Here is a 14,442-nt window from a genome sequence, read left to right on the forward strand (position 1 = left end):
GGCATACTGAAGTAGACAACCCCTTTAAGTATTATTAAGGGAGGCATGCTGAAGTAGACAACCCCTTTAAGTATTATTAAGGGAGGCATGCTGAAGTAGACAACCCCTTTAAGTATTGTTAAAGGAGGTATCCTGAAGTAATCAACCCCTTTAAATATTAGATTTTCACTCACAGCTGGCACAGGAGGACATACTACACCAAAGTGACTGCACATGGGACTTTTATGGGGGCCCTTAGAGAATGGGGCCCTTTAGCTGAATGTCCTGTCCCCTTTGTTGTTGGCTAGTAAACAATTGTTCTGTCTGGCTAGATAAAGTGCAATAAAACATGCTCAGTCACCATGTCACATCATATTTATCCGTCACATGACTTTTTTTTATAGTTTAGTCCCATTCAAGTAAATGGGACTGAGTCACAATACCAAGTACAGCCACAAATGTGTATGGCACTGTGTGTGTTAAGCAGTCGGCAGTGCTCGTCAAAACATCTGATTGGTGAGGGTGCTGAGTGTTGGACCCTCGACAATCGATTAATGATGACCGATTCTAAAGATAGATCAGCAATATTTTAGTCCTGGAAAACTGAAGGCCTGAGCCCCACGTTGAAAAAATGTTGCATTTTACAATACCTGTAAAATGGATGGGATTAGCCAGAATTACAGGAAAAAAATCCACATTGCAGAAAAAACTGCAGTGGAAAAGCTCATGCGTATTTGTAAATCATATCATGTCAATTATACTTACGGAAACGCTGGCATTTTCCATATTGGTATAATAGGAATAGAGAGTCCAAAGAGGAAAGCTATGGGGATCTTCTGCCGCAGCTCGCTAAGTGGGGCCTTAGTCTGAAACGCTTATTCTCATCTCACCCATGAGAATATGGCGATCCATGTACAGACCACCGGGCCAGTACTTTGGGCTACAGTAAATCACAACTCTTCTACAGTGTTCTACACTTTTCCCATAACTCCTGTTTACTTCTATGGGACTTCTTTGGGACGCTATGAGAAACCGTAAAGAGCAGCCATGTTTGGCTGTTTCCATAAAGCCTGACCACCACAAGGGGAGGCAACATGGCTATTCTTGTCTCAGCCATGATAGATTGTGATGAGAATACCGCTTTAAGAATTATGACTCCCCTTACCACGCCATGCCCACTTTTGAGCTTAAAAACAAGGAGCACACCACACAAGTTCATTCATTGAAAGCCATTAACAACTTTATTGCGCACCAGAATTTTGCTATAAAACTCTTAGGAAACAGTCACAATAACCTTAGTAAATATGGGCAGTGTTTTTTCTAGTCCTCTGTAACACTAACACTCCACGTAATGAACCAAAGCTAAAAGGCGCTGTGAAAAAAATACAGTGAGGGTAGGTTGACACCTGTGTCCGGTCTCCGTTTTTGGGTTTCCGTCCTCTGCCGAGAGAAACAGGACAGGAGATGGAAACCCGGCGGTCATTTTTCAAACCCATTCACTTGCATGGGTATGCAAAGTGACCACCCGTGAGGGTCTTATGCCTCTTTGCGAGGAAACAGGTTTTTTTAACCGGACACAAAGTTGTACATGCAGGACTTTTTGTTCGGTTAAAAAAACGGTTTTGCCACGGAGAGGCACGAGACGCTCACAGGCGGTCACTTTGCAAACCCATTCAAGTGAATGGGTTTGAAAAATGACCACCGGGATTCCGTCTCCTGTCCAGTTTCTCAGGTAGAAGACGGAAACCCAAAAGCGGAGACCGGGCGTAAGTGTGAACCAGTCCTGAAAAACATTTATTTCTGCAGTTTTTTTTCATTGCATTTTTGCTGCATTTTTCTTATTAAATCTGTAGGGAAAACACTTGAATTTCCACAGCTAAAATTGTCATGCTGCAGATTTCAAAAACTTTTCCGCAGCTTTTTTCCCCACGATGAATTAGCCAGAATCTCATTAACTTTGCAGGTACTTTGGTGCTTTGTTCACTGCATTTCCACGCAAGGGTACATGCACATGATCAGGATTACACTGGGTTCACACCTGCGTTCATGTCTCCGTTCTATGGTTTCCGTTTTCTGCATGGCAGAAGACGGAAACCACAGACCGGGTCCGGCCGTAAGCGGTGGTGAGCGTTTTAGGCTCTCCGCCGCGAAACCGGATTTTTTTATCCGGACACAGAGTAGTGCATGTCCGACTCTGTGTCCGGATTATAAAACCCGGTTTCGCGGCGGAGAGCGCAAAACGCTCACTGCCGCTCACGGCCGGACAGCTTTCTCACCCATTCAAATGAATGGGTGAGAAAGTCTCCTGCAGGCTTCCGTCTCCTGCATCTGTTTTATGCAGGAAACGGAAACCTGCAATAAGGACCGATGAACGCAGATGTGAACGAGCCCTAACTTGAGTAAAATCCGCTCTGTAATATATTAGTATTTACGTCAATGAGAAACTCTATTTCTTATGCACATGAACAGGATTTTTTCCACACAGAAAAATCTTCCGTATGTCAGTTTATTTCTTTTGCAGTGATCTCTGTGCCCAGACATGCTGATTTTGGTGCAGAGTTTCCGCAGATAAACCCTGGTCTGGTACATGTGCCCAAATAGGCTTCTCACCTGTGAACAGGAAAAAAATTATCAGCTACGACACCTGCTGGTGATAATTAGGTAATACATGTCAGGTATATCTTTAGTATATGCCCTAATATTATTCTATATAGTAGTTCTACAGCTCTTTACTATTTTAACTATTTGTATGCCAAGGTAATTCACAAGAAGATACTAGATGATAAACTGCCTTAATACAAGCCAGGGAGAGATCATAGGATACAAGCGGTGGCTTTTTTCCCCGTCTGTTTCCTCGCCGCACTGATTCCTGCATCAAGCCAATTAATAGCCACCTTCTAATAATGGGAGTCGTCGGGAAGATCCTTAAATATAAATCATTTTCATTGCCCAGCCCTGGTGATCCCGTACAGCTCTGTCTCTTCTTCTCGATGGAAGGGGAATGTTTGCAGTCTCAGTTCATCAGCTCACATTAGCCTCATGCTGAATATTTAAACACAGAACAATTTTAGCGCGGCGCGGAGAGAGGTGGCAGCGGCGGCAGCCTTGGTGAGAGCTCAACTCATTGCAATTTGGTAAATCAGCCATTTAGTCGCTGGCGCGTCTTCTCCCTGCTTGCCAGGAATTTGTGTGCCCAGCTAAGGGAAGTGGGCAGATGCCAGTCTGGAAACATACACACAGCTTGTTCATTAGTGACTGCGTGTTTAGATGCATTACCAGGCTCTGGGTGTAAATGTAGAGCAGAAGGTGCGGGGGCGCTAACCCTGCAGGGGGGCATTTAGTTAACGTGGCGTACTGAGAACGCGCTGTTGTCCATACAGAGAGGGTGAGTTTATAAGTCAGGGTATTAAAAACATAAAAAATGACTAATACCTTAGGGATAATTCAGACATTCAGGTTTGAAACACTATTTATGTCCATATTGATTTTTTTTTTAAGCTCTGCCGTGTGTCACGGTTGTTTCAGGCTCCATTGAATTTTATGGGAAAAATATGGATTAATATGGACAATAACAGAACAAGGACGATGAATTGTAGACGTAAAAACGCAATTATGTAAATTGACTGACATAAACTCTGTATTCAGGACCTTACAAAACTAATGCTGGCATTAAAAGGAATGGGGCGCCAATTTATTTATTAAAACCCGAAATCTATCACTTTTTTTTCCAATCTGTTTTTATTTTCTGATTGAAGATATTTTTTATTATATTTTCTGTATATGATTATGGGGCAGCCATCTTGCTTGAGCTTCTCCTCTGCTCTTTTAACAGCATTTAGTGATACACTTTACAGCATAGACATGGCCATAGGCAGCAATAACCTGGAGCTGACTCACTGAGGTCTATGGGAGAGTTTTTTAGCCATATTATGTGCAGGGATGGGGAGGAGATGAGCTGTGACATCTATTGTGATGTGATGTAGAGGTGTTATCTTCTATTGTAATCCTGTATGCAATGTAAATGAAGTGACTGTTGCAAATATTGAATTTCAAATACAGAAAATGACATGGAAAACTAATAATAATAATAATAACAATAATAATAATAATAATAATAATAATAATAAAAAAATCTTAAATATCTTTAACATTAAAAATATAGGTAATTTTCTGGAGATACATTATAAGTACTGGTTTAAAGCGGGTGTCCGACAAAACAGCTTTACAACCTATCCCATATGTTTTCCTCCTCACAGACAGACTTAATATTTCGATATTTGGGATAGTAAACCCCAGGTCTTAAGGACCTGTTGATGGTTTAGTGTCCCAAATGTAGTTGACAAGTTCCCTTTAAATAGAATCTCTATTTCTACCATGATATCATTTTCCATTTCAACATTCTGTGCTGATTCATTTCTTCGTATATTTTTATATTTGCCATAGCTTTGCTTTTCTGGTACGGAGTTCCAAATCCCCTCACAGCCATATCATTAAAGGGGCTTAGCTGTGGTCTTATCTCGACTCATAGCATAACCTCTTTAAAACATGGCTGACCTCTTCTTCCCTGGAAGTGACATCACATCCATTGGTTACATGCCGATCCTGGAGCTCAGCTCAGTCACATTCATTTTAATGGGACAGAACTGTGACATTGCTATGTAACCAACGGTGTGATGTTGTTTCCCGAGAAAAAGAAAGCAGCCATGTCATGTAATTCTACACAACCCCTTTAAAAGATAACATGCTGACTGCTTGCAGCTTTCACTAAAGGGTGCCTACTGAATATGGGGTATGTATAGACAATATGAAGTGAGCTCCCTCTAGTGGTGGCTGCATGTAGTCCACATGTAATCTTTTAAATCAATATCTATGCTGGGGATTTGGAGCTCTGTATCAGAAATGCATTCTATTGCATTCTATTGTTATTGTAAGCAATATATTAGGCTCATTTCACATTAGGATACAGGTTTCCTCATTACTGGGTCAGCAGCATTACGGGTGGTAACGGATGGAGGGCAGGCGCTGCGCCTTCTTCACCTGCTCGTCTCGAGAAGTCTTTTGACACAGACACCTCTGGGGCTCAGTTTAGCTGCTGATCCTTTGCCTTGGCTGGAAGCAGAGCTCTGGCTCATTAGTGTCTCTCCCTGGGGCTGAGAGCTCAGCACCATGGCTATGCTGTGTGATCCATCATTGTAAAGTCATCTGTCCCAGGCAGCTGTGCACAGGCCAGCCGATCGAAGGAACAGCGCTTACAAGTCTATTATTGCAGGCGGGACAGTAATTGAGCAGCAGGGATGGAAGGGAGAAGCTTGGGGAATAAGACAGAAATCGGAACTTGATAATATCACACAGCAAATCATTCATCTCCAAGCATCGGGCTTGTTCTTGTGCCAATCAGATTTATTGGGCTTCTTATGTACATTCAGCATATAAAGGGAGACGTTTAACTCGCCCTATGTTCTTTCTGTTAGAGATTAGGAATGAAGGACTTTTTTCCCAGAAATAGCGCCACTCTTGTCCATGGGCCATGTCTTGTACTGCAGTATAGATACAATCTATTTCTGTAACCTTTATTCAAATGAATAGATCTCTTCAGACTCTACAGACTATAGGTAAAGGTCCATGGAAGATGTAAAAACACAAACATTTATACTCATTTTCCCTCACCTCTTCTGGGTCTCTACTTCGGTGTTCAGTGCTATTTCTGGGTCCTCTTCTTTGGGCCTCCCAATTGATATCATGCACCCCAGGGTCAGCCCTGAGGCAATCATATGAGACTCATTGAGTATCCTAACATCAGTGCAAAAAGTTCAGACCAAAACTGGAACAGAATGGATCTTCAGAGGTTTTCCCATCTGTAGTTGGTACAAACAATTTTTTCCTTTACACTGTGAAATACACATGCTAATCTGTGGGTGTCAGTTATCATAGCCCAACCATTACGAAATTGATGGCCTATTCTGAGGGTTGAGCATCAATATCATAGTTCAGGAAAACCCCTTTAATTTTGTGTCTATGCAGAATATTTGTAGTCTCTCCTTAATAGTAAATCAGCCTTGCTGAACAGTATTATATCCACTACTTCCACTGTCGTATTACATAACATAACATAACTAAGTAATTTACCCCATTTACGAAGTCTTGGTGACAAATTCTGTGTGAGCTGACATGTGTTGTCTAACATATAGAAAAATGTGTAGTCCGGCAACTCTTCCAATAGTAGATAAAATTTAACTTTTAATAGATATCATAAAAACGACTAAATCATGATAATTGCAAATGAAAGAACAAAAAAAGAAAAACCCCTAACGCGTTTCGGAACTCTCTATATAAGAAGTAATAGAATTGCAATTAGAATTGGAGCTATATTAAAATGGACACATTTACTAGATTTTTTGGTTTTTGTACAGATGGTCTTTAAAGGGGATCTTTCACCACCTCCACCAACTCCAACACTTTGTGCCCTTCAATAGGCATCATTCCACTGATTCCAGAGCAGTTGGAATTTTTTCTCCAGCCCTCACCATTCCTGAGCAATTCTTTCTTTTGCTTTCATGACAATTGTACTCTCTACTGTCAGGTGGGCAGTCCTAAGGAGGAGCACAAAGACAGGGACCACCCACCCGATAGAAAGAGTATAACTGTGCTGAGGTTAACAGAAATGATTATTTGGGAACGGTAGCGGCTAGAGAAAAAATTCCAACTGTACCAGAATCAGTGGAGCTGCACCCATTGAATGATGCAAATAGCTGCAGTTGGCAGAGGTCCACTTTACAGACCATCTGGACCAAGATTTTGTAGTATATGTGTCCTTTTTTCAACTAGTTTTAATAGTTGCAATGACAACTGGGTGTTGCCATTGTCAAAGTGATGTGTCCCTAATTATCAGCACTGATTGGACTGCATAAGCATTTGCAGGGACACCCCTCTTCCAATTGGTAACACCCAACAGTCGATGTATTCATACATTTCCAGGAGGAATAAAGAAGGAACAGCACAATTTCTTTAATAATACAAGTATCTACTAAAAGACATGAGAGATGACAGATCCTCTTTAAGGTGAATCTACACAAACTCAATGACTAAAGTGACATTCTACATTATCTTGCCACATGGGATATATACAGTATATAACATGTTGTATTCCAGCCTGGGGCGATGTGCATTGTGTTTGTTCATCCTGGCACAAGAGGGGTTAATTTTCGTTTCTGACACCCACAGAAAAGGTTACAGGTGCAAGGTTTCACACATATAATTATAATACCCCGCTGACAATCTCGGCACATAACTCTGCACGCCCATGCGTGAAGTCAGAGGGGGAAAGTGCACTTCCACTATGGAGAATAAAGGTGATATAGCAACGGAAACCACATGCTCTACATGTCATTAAATTGCTCACTGTCACCTCTGCGCAGACGTTTGTGTGTGTCTCTGTATACTTACTTCATATTCCAACATGCAATTTTATACTCAAATCCTAAAAATCTTAAAATTCAGGTGTTATTGCTGTTAAATCCAAAATTTCAACTTCCCTCATATCACGTTCACAGGGGTAGAGTTGCCACATCTGACTTTGTGGTGAGCTAGGACATAAAGGCAGAGCTGGCTGAGCAGATGGGCCTTCATTGAAGAGCCATAGTATGAAGGGGGTCCAAAACCCTCAACCTAGAAACTGCAGCCACCACTAGGGGGAGCTCACTGTATACATGTGTACCATAAGGCTGAGGCTCCACATTGCGGAAACACAGCTTTTTTTGTTGCAGATTTTGTTGCGGTATTTTGAGCCAAAGCCAAGAGTGGATTGAGCAGAAGGAAGAAGTATGAGAACTTCCTATATATTTCCCATTCCTTTTGTAGCCATTCTTGTCTTTGGCTCCAAAAAACGCAGAAAAATCTGCTACGAAAAAGCTGCGTTTACACAACATGGGGCCTCAGCCTAAACATATAGCACAACAGGTGGGTAGGTCTCAGGAACATTAACAACTTAGGAATCCATGCTATCTGAGGCAAGTGTGTATATCTCTCCGGTATGGGCAGAATATATATATATATATATATATATATATATATATATATATATATATATATATATATATTGGGGATTCTGCAACTATAATGAAACAAAAACACCAAATAATTTACAAAAATGGTAAAAAAAATATGAAACACTATACACTCACCGGCCACTTTATTAGGTACACCATGCTAGTAACGGGTTGGACCCCCTTTTGCCTTCAGAACTGCCTCAATTCTTCGTGGCATAGATTCAACAAGGTGCTGGAAGCATTCCTCAGAGATTTTGGTCCATATTGACATGATGGCATCACACAGTTGCCGCAGATTTGTCGGCTGCACATCCATGATGCGAATCTCCCGTTCCACCACATCCCAAAGATGCTCTATTGGATTGAGATCTGGTGACTGTGGAGGCCATTGGAGTACAGTGAACTCATTGTCATGTTCAAGAAACCAGTCTGAGATGATTCCAGCTTTATGACATGGCGCATTATCCTGCTGAAAGTAGCCATCAGATGTTGGGTACATTGTGGTCATAAAGGGATGGACATGGTCAGCAACAATACTCAGGTAGGCTTTGGCGTTGCAACGATGCTCAATTGGTACCAAGGGGCCCAAAGAGTGCCAAGAAAATATTCCCCACACCATGACACCACCACCACCAGCCTGAACCGTTGATACAAGGCAGGATGGATCCATGCTTTCATGTTGTTGACGCCAAATTCTGACCCTACCATCCGAATGTCGCAGCAGAAATCGAGACTCATTAGACCAGGCAACGTTTTTCCAATCTTCAATTGTCCAATTTCGATGAGCTTGTGCAAATTGTAGCCTCAGTTTCCTGTTCTTAGCTGAAAGGAGTGGCACCCGGTGTGGTCTTCTGCTGCTGTAGCCCATCTGCCTCAAAGTTCGACGTACTGTGCGTTCAGAGATGCTCTTCTGGCTACCTTGGTTGTAACGGGTGGCTATTTGAGTCACTGTTGCCTTTCTATCAGCTCGAACCAGTCTGGCCATTCTCCTCTGACCTCTGGCATCAACAACGCATTTCCGCCCACAGAACTGCCGCTCACTGGATGTTTTTTCTTTTTCGGACCATTCTCTGTAAACCCTAGAGATGGTTGTGCGTGAAAATCCCAGTAGATCAGCAGTTTCTGAAATACTCAGACCAGCCCTTCTGGCACCAACAACCATGCCACGTTCAAAGGCACTCAAATCACCTTTCTTCCCCATACTGATGCTCGGTTTGAACTGCAGGAGATTGTCTTGACCATGTCTACATGCCTAAATGCACTGAGTTGACGCCATGTGATTGGCTGATTAGAAATTAAGTGTTAATGAGCAGATGGACAGGTGTACCTAATAAAGTGGCCAGTGAGTGTATAAATTTGGTATCCTTTTATAATGTCCAAATGATCCAATGTACAGTGAGTGAGATACATAAAAGTTATAAAAATAGATTGATTGATTGATTGATTTGTGGATTGCTTTTATGCAATTGCCTTATACATAGTGTGTGCTGACTATTGTAACCTTTGTGATAAGGATAGATTTTACCTCCTTCCTCCTTCCCATAAACTCAGTCCTTAAGGGATTAGGGCCAGAATGACCCCCTATCTATAATCACAGCTTTACAATCTGACATACTGGTTATATAACACCTCCTGTCAATTCTATAGCAGCGCCCTGAGCTTTGTGTCTCCAGCACATTATTCACCATGGAAGGTGCAATGCAGGAAATTCCTTCCCCTGAGCACCGAGGTTCTGGTGGGCCGCAGCCTGGCGACCCTCCTCCTATCCTGTGTAAGTATTGATTGTGTGGGATATAGCTAAACTTCCAGATCTCTCCTCCATTAAGCTGGGATTCCGCTTTCCATAATGCCCCCCTTCTCGGTGTAATGTAAACCAGCTGTGTGTATTGTATTCTGTGAGCCGATGGAAAGAAGCCGGGGAGGGGGGAAAAAAAGCCATTGTATTTATTACTTTTGCCTGTTGGGTGGGAGTAAGAGCATATGTTATAAGATCCCATCTATTTATCCGTTCTCACGTTCCTGAAAAGCAGCCATTAACCATCGCTGGTACGGGCAGAATCAGCAGAATCCAATATATTCCCTGCATCGAACATTAAATAACTAGTAATGGGTGCCGCGTCCCTCCGAGCGGCGCATGGAGTAAATGGCTTGGTTAGGGAAATCACCTTCGGTAATTGTAAGGTCAAGAAACACAATTCAATCCTTCATCCCTCCACCGAACGCAAATCACCATAAATATTCCCAGTCTCTTTTAAACCATGCCCGAGCCGAGAAATTGCCCCGGCGGCGATGCCCTTTCAATCCACTAACATAATGTCATAAAATATACATTTCAAGGTAAACATGCAATGACATTATAGCCGGGCTTCCCACTCCAGCAGTAAATGAGAGGTTAACTCTCGAGTGCCAATCCCATTATTGAGGGAATTTAGCACCTTGGACAGCTCTGTAAAAATCTTTATTGCTTTTCTGACCCACTCGGCATGTTTTGCCTGTGTGTTCCTCGCCTCTCTCTTCTGATTGAAAGGCAATATATTAGTTCCTGAACACAAACACGCCTCGGGCCCGTTCCCTCGCTGGGAGTGCGGTGACACGGAGGGACTGTAATTTTCTGGTCACTATACTCTAGGGCAGCAAGCCAGGCGTTGCTGGTTAACTTTACAAAACTACTGCATGTACCAATCTGTCTTATTCAGCCCTAAATGACTCTGCTAAGTCGCTCTTCACTCTCAATTTTTGCTTGCCCATCAATGACAAACGCGATCATTATCCTACCTAGAACTTACACAAAGTCATTGAAAAGAGTTCTGCACAGATGTAGCAGAGTTGAGTTTCTTTCATTCGATACGTTTCATTTGGCATAACTAATGTTGACGTGGAGTTTACAGATACAGATGTATTATTTAGACATCCACAAAGGGTTAAACATTATAATTGGCCTTTTTCGAATAAAAAAGCACTAAACAAGCCCTGGGTTTATTATATTGTGGTCTTCACCCTTTTTGCACAGTGAGAGGGTACATAATAAGACTCTGTTCGTACCACAGTCTTGGTTTCCCTTAAAGGGAAACATTCACTACTTCCGTCAACTCCATCCCTATGTATCCTTTCATAGGTGCTGTTCTACTGGTTTTGGTGCAGTAGAAATTTTTTTCTCTAACCCTCACCTTTCCTGAGCAGTCAATGATATTAGTTTCAGCAGCCAATATGCTAGTTAAGCTCCCTACAGTCAGGTGGGCGGTTCTGGTTTGGAAAAGACAGACAGGGCAGCTCACCTGACAGTAGGGAGCCTCATTAGCGTATTGTGTGCCAAAAGTAACATCACTGATTACTCAGGAAAGGAGGGGGCTAGAAAAAAAAATCCAACTGTGGTGGAATCAGTGGCGCAACACCTATTAAAGGAGTATCAGGTGGTAAAAGGTCCTCTTTAAATGCTATAGCTCTCATTTTATTGGAAACAAGTCCTGTTTTGTTTTTTTTATAGTGGGCTGGAACCTTGCTATACAGTGGATGGGTATATACTAAGGCTCTACTTATTCTACAGTTTTGACTTCCCTTGTTATTCCTATATTATAAAGTGAGAACATATCACTTTGATAATTACATTTGTCAGTTATGGGCCCACCATGATGCTGAGAATGAAGACATGGCTGCCCATATTCAGTGCTGTGGCCCCTGCCCAGTCTTTCCCCAGCCTGTGCTATACAAGGAAAGTGCAGCACAACTCCCTTCTAGTGAATGGGGCTAGCTAGTTCCCTGCACAGCTCCATGGTCAGAACCAAGACAGAACACATTCCCAAGAATGAAGGGGGGACACGGTGATCAGACCCCACCAGTTATATCCTCATTATATTTCATCATTATATAAGGTGGGAATACCCCTATAACAAAGCCTGTTGTATGGCATACTGTGATGGTAAGGCTCAAGGGTATGGGGTAAGGCTGGGGCCACACATGGAAACCTAGTGTCATTAATGTATTTCCACTATGTCTTTTACCTGCAGTTCATTATATTTGGCCTTAGCTTAAAACAATATATATGCATTTTGTCAGTGATCCTACACCACACATGACTTCTTCCCCTTTAAAGTGACAAAATGATCCATCAAAAGAAAAAATAACGCAATGCGGAAAATTATAGATAACTGAAAAAAACCTAAATTATCTGCCGGGTACCTGACGCTGTGCTGATGGTTTTAGCACATTTCTAAAATCTCGGTCGTTATCTGTGATGTCTCTAAATGGGATTAAGAAAAGACGTCTTCGGTATATATCGCCATATACATTTTTGTCTTTACAAAGTAAAGCTTCCCAAGTCTATGTACACACATTACCCCCGCCCCCCCCGGGCTGGATATAATACACAGATAACAGCACATGACTGTAGATCAAAAACATACGGCCCGCACCGCACAATTCCCATTACCTTCCCATTAGGTGTTGCTAATTCAATATAATCCAGTAAACCTGCTGCTTATTACAAAATGATACGCCGTATTTTCTCAGCCCATCAGCAAATATTCTTTTACTTTGATGTCCTGTATTTAAGGGGGGGGGGCTGTGACCAGAACCCAACATATCAACCTGGCCCCGCGGATTGATAGGTTAGGGTCACCTGAGTCAAACCTATAGGGGAGAAATTGCAGGTAGTTTGCATTTATTGTATATACATGTGACTTCATGTGACCTCCATAGGGCTACAGTAGCCCTGATATCTGAAGCAATGGCATTCGGGTATATTCACATGGGAGGTATATGTCGTTAGGAACATATGTAAGAGAGAACCATCCCATTGTTGCAACCTTTGCCACTTCTCTATGGAAGTCCCAATGGTTTGTAGGAGACTATCAACATTCAGAAGGCCTGTGCCAGCCAGGGTTAGTCAGGGGGCATTTATACCATGTAGCTGCCCTTATGAATGCCCCATTTTCCTCCACCCGTTTGCAAACAGAAATAAGCACAGTAACAGCAAAATAGATGAGACTTTACCTGCATGCCAATTTTTGCTGATGATTTTCACTGGGATCACCCTTGGCAATGTAGAAGGTGAAATCTACCGCAACTCTATAGCGATTTTGCACAACTTGAAATAAAGGCTAATTTTTAGTGCAATTTTTGCTGCTGTGGATTTGATCACAGCGAATATGGCCTGTGTGGACAGTCCCTTAGTATCTGTCCACACAGGTCATATACGCTCTGCTGAAATCCATGGAGGCAAAAATTGCACAAAAAATTGCAGTCTTGTAGGGTTGCTGGTGAGATCCTTGCACATCCTTGGACCCTTTAGCCCAGTCATCAGATACATTGCTTATCTGTACACTGTCAGATTGATTCTCCTTGGACACATCAGATAAAATGAGTCTGGAGGCCCACCCTCCAACTATCTCTAGAAAATAGACCATACTACCCATCAGATTTGAGGGTCTTCTGCTGGACCATTATTGTGTTAGAGCCTGAGCCTCTGGAGGGTCCTCTGGTTCTCTGATGGGCCAGTCAGACACTGGATCTGTAAGATATATACACACAGGGCTGTTACAAGTTTTGTGAGCGACCTACCATCAAGTGTGACTCTCGGCACAGGTTTAGTTTTGTCTTCTGCTTTTGTAGGTCCTTTACAATCTAGAACATAAGAATTCAAGGCAAACGGGTCAAAGGGCTTTAAACATTTCCTGTCAACTATGAAAAAGCAACCGGTAAAGGGTTAAAAATTAGGATACGTTCGCGGTGGAGGGGGTGAATGAATTTACTCGGCAAGTAGATGCCCCTCCCATATCTCCCAGCCTGGTTCCCGTAGCCTGCTAAGCAATTCATCTTCATATGGTGCGGGATTCTAAATTGAAGAAATGCTAATATGTATCTAAAAGCGTGTCATCTGAGAGTTTGCGAGAGGTTTATGGTGACAGCAAAATGAATGCAATTAGATCTCAATTTTCTGATGAGAAACTGCTAAGGAATGAATAATAACAATTTGCTTTTTGGGTAAGGGCAGTGACTTTCTTCCTTGTCTCATGAAAAAAAAATTTCTTCTTCGAGAACTTTTTGGAACTTTTTTTTTACTCTTAAATTAACTTTCTATTCTTCCGACTGTGGTGCAGAGCGAGATGAATGGACAATATGTACAAATCAGTGCGATAGTTTAGCCCAGATCAGTCATCACCAACCTGTGCAAGAGCATGCTGGGAATTGTAGTTGTAACAATAGCTCAATAAATGACAAGTTATACAGAGTCTTTTTGCAAAAAACTATATATGGACCTGCTCAGCTCCACTTGCTCTATAACATGCGACCTGTAGGTTGGACTGCATGTACATTGCTACATGTTCTCTTTAAAGGATTCAACGGGGAATATGGTATTGACTGCTGGAGCCTCTTTACTGCTTACCAAGCACAGCGCCATACACTGTATAGTGGCTGTGCT

The 14,442-nt window shown here is 42.2% G+C and overlaps 1 protein-coding gene across 4 annotated transcripts in view; it reads left to right on the forward strand.

The window, feature by feature from the left end:
• The window catches only part of EBF1 (EBF transcription factor 1), a 315,242-nt gene that overhangs the window by 289,728 nt on the left and 11,072 nt on the right, over positions 1-14,442 (forward strand). The gene's annotated exons all lie outside the window — the stretch shown is intronic.

Source organism: Leptodactylus fuscus, chromosome 5 (genome assembly GCF_031893055.1).
Source record: "Leptodactylus fuscus isolate aLepFus1 chromosome 5, aLepFus1.hap2, whole genome shotgun sequence".
NCBI lineage: Eukaryota > Metazoa > Chordata > Amphibia > Anura > Leptodactylidae > Leptodactylus > Leptodactylus fuscus.